Here is a 3,426-nt window from a genome sequence, read left to right as displayed (position 1 = left end):
AATGGTCAAAGTCCCCTAGATTTTAAAGTAAGTACTACAAAAAAAAGGGGGTAATGCAACAGAGAAGGTAGGATCGGGGGCAGCATCAGGTAGGACGGCATTTCAGTGGGGGTCTGATCAGAAAAGGAGACCCACTAGCATACAACATACACCCCCCACCCCATCTTTAACATACAAAGCGTTTATTATAGGGGTCAGGGGAGGCTGTTCCTTTTGTCTGGCAGCAGGGAAGGGAAAATGGATGTGAAGGGGAAGCCAGGGCACGCTGGAACCTGCCGGGGTGAGCAGGAACCCTGGGGACTGAGTGGAACTCTTGCCAATGTCTGTCTCCACGCCTCCGACTTCAACAGCGGGGTCGTCCTGCACACCCTGGCACCTCTGTCATTTAGTTTTGCCATTCTGACTGGCCCAGGAGTCTGAATAGCGGCTAGCACTCCTGCGGGCCTAGCTGTTGGCCCACAGGCCAAAAGGATGGACCAGGAGAGAAGCAACGACGTGGGGGAGCAGCAAAAGCATGCCTTGCTTGGACCGTTCAATTATAAAAAGAACCTGGATCTAGTTATTGTATACCCGCCTTCTAAACCTTACATCAAACATCCCTCATGGCCCGCACTATCCTGGAACTTATGCAGGGAGAAGTCTGAGCAACGTAGCTCCAGTGTATCTAAATTTGCACCAAATAAATTCACCAGATGGTCAGAGGTCTCTAAAGGTATCAGTGCTGAGAAAGGAAGGATGAGGAGGATTCCGCCATGCTGTCATTTGGAAGACTATTTCAGGCAGGAGAAAGAGTAAGTGCAAAGGTTCTGGGGCAGCGACATCGACGAGGTTATTTTTAATGACAAGGCTGGGACAGCAAGGGGGAGAGCGGTACGAAATGTGATCAGACTTGAGAGGCAGGGGCCAGGTCATGTGGGGCCTTGAAGAACATGGTATTGAGCAGGGCTCACGTTTTTGTAAGTGTGATGGGGAGCAAGCAAACAAAAGCCCCAGAGGTCTGTCATCACTAAGTTATTTAAAGAGAACGTTTCACAAATAATTTAAGATTTTCAAAGAATATCTAGAGAATACAACAGCCTCCTGAGGGAAACGTACTGAAGGGGCCGATCTTCCTGTTCCAGTGTAGGTCCTCCTTTCATTGTCAGAGTTGGCCTTAGACTTGCCTATCTCCCACTTTCATCAGACTTGGCTTACTTTCCTTGAGATCATGAAAATCTTTCCTTAAGCAAGCTCCTCTGCCTGGATCCTCGCTCCCTGCTAGCAATGCTGTCTGGCTAAAAGCCAAGGTTCAACCACTGAAGTGTGCAGAGGTGCACACCTACTCCAGTAGGAGCTCACATTATGCTACATGTCCATAAAAATAAACATCTTCTATACCTGTCAAAGGGAAAAAACCAAAATGCTTCTTAAAAAAAAAAAAAAAAAAAAAAAGAGAGCACTGGACAGACCATTCATCTTATTTAAGAAAAAAATGTACAAATCTTAAAGTATTTTTTGACAGAAAGAAAAGTAGGAAAGTTTTGATATTTAATTAGTTTGCAGTATACACTTACCTTTCTGTAACCTGCAGTGATATATTTTCATGTAAACATTCAGAAAAAGGGAAATGCTATGCCATGACTTATGAACAATAAATTTGAGCTTTTTACTAAACTTTATTAACAACTCTTTTATACATTAATTATCAACAATTGTTTTAGTTCATTTAACAATGGCTCTTGAATAGCAAAATAAATTATCAGCAAATTCAACCATAAATTAAAAAATAAAGTAAAAACACCTGTTAAAGTTTTCATAAATGCAAGCACAGTAATACATTTCTCATATATTGATTACAGTTTCTATGTTCTTTTTGTAACATGAAAATTATTCCCTTCCCTTTGTCGCAAGTACACAAAATTTATGAAAATGCTTCACTATTTTTTTTTTCAGTTTAATTAACTGCACTTCAGTTGAATACAACAGACAGTAACTGGTGTTATTAGTGAGATGTGGGCAAAGAAAAGGTCATGACCACTCAGCAGATCATGTAAACCTAAAATAGACCCCAGACTTTCTAGTCTTAACCTGCAGCTCTCATTTATTAAATAATTTACAAAGAACTGTTAGAGATGATTTAATGAGACGGCTGAACTTTGCCACTTTGATAGTCATTAGCGACAAATAAATATATTTTTGCCTTTAAAATAAACAATACTGTTCATTTCCAATAAGACTAGATGTAAGGGGAAAAAAACATAGCCATGGATAAAATTACGTTGTGCTACATTATTTTAACTACTTAATTAAAAAGTTTAATTACCAGATCAGTGCACCATTTCTTGCTTAAAGATGTAATAATACCTCTGAAAGTAGATTTAAAACATTTTTTAAAAGATGCCAGAAGTAAAATTAAAAAGACCTGAACAACTTCACAAACAGACACAGAATAACTTCTAATCAGTGACTATTAATGGGAATACTCATTTTATATAGCAGGTATTAACAACCATTTAGCAATTCTTTAAACAGGCACTTGATAGAGTATATTTTTAGCTGTCATACTCAATACTGGGGCATCACATACGCAAAAGAATATGGCTTTATTACAAAAGATTCAAGATGGCAACTACTTAGAATCCAGTGCCAATATGGATTATAACTAATCCAGTGAGTATTTTGTTTTTCAATTATTCACAGAAAATTTAATCCTGATTAAGTATCCTTGGGCAGGAATTCACGGGTAGTTGATGACTGAAACCAACATTTATGTGAAATGTTTCTGTTAATTTAATCTGTGTATTTGGCTTAATTATGATTGGGGATTCACTGTTAAGAGATACGAATTATATCAGGATTAAAATTTTAGTACCATATCGCACAGTGCTTTTTTCTTCTTTCTTTTTAAACATGTAAACCTGTTTGTCCCTTCACCTAAATGCTCAGATTTTAAAACAATTTGTCCTTAAAACACATATATCTAATTTTATTTTTCATAAACTGTCAAAAACGCTTTGCTAAACAAAGTAAAACCTGAATTAGAGCCAAAGTGATAGAAAAAAAATGGAGGAAAACCCCACCCACAAATAAACAGAAGCTTATTCATTTAACTATGAATATACTTGGTATTTATTTTCTGAAGCAATATAATTTTCAATTCCTTTAAACTCCAATATGAAATGCATTTTCTTTAAAGCATAAAAAAGCAGCAGTTTTTAATCAGTGCACCACACTGATTTCATAGCTGGGCTTAGTTTGATATGTGTCATAAGTGTTTGGTAAGTAATCATTTAACTGATTACTTCCTGTAAGACTTTCAAACCTGAGTTAAACTATTGACATAAGATGAGGCATTGTAAGTGGTGAATCTCTTACCAAAATATCATATAATTCTTTTCTTCTTTACTTCCACATGGAAATTGCATAAATCACCTTATAACAACACTC

Source organism: Pteronotus mesoamericanus, unplaced genomic scaffold (genome assembly GCF_021234165.1).
Source record: "Pteronotus mesoamericanus isolate MK-2021 breed Mesoamerican mustached bat unplaced genomic scaffold, CSHL_Meso_final contig_94, whole genome shotgun sequence".
Taxonomy (NCBI): Eukaryota; Metazoa; Chordata; class Mammalia; order Chiroptera; family Mormoopidae; genus Pteronotus; species Pteronotus mesoamericanus.
The sequence above is the reverse complement of the archived record's forward strand: the minus strand, read 5'-3'. Positions refer to the sequence as shown.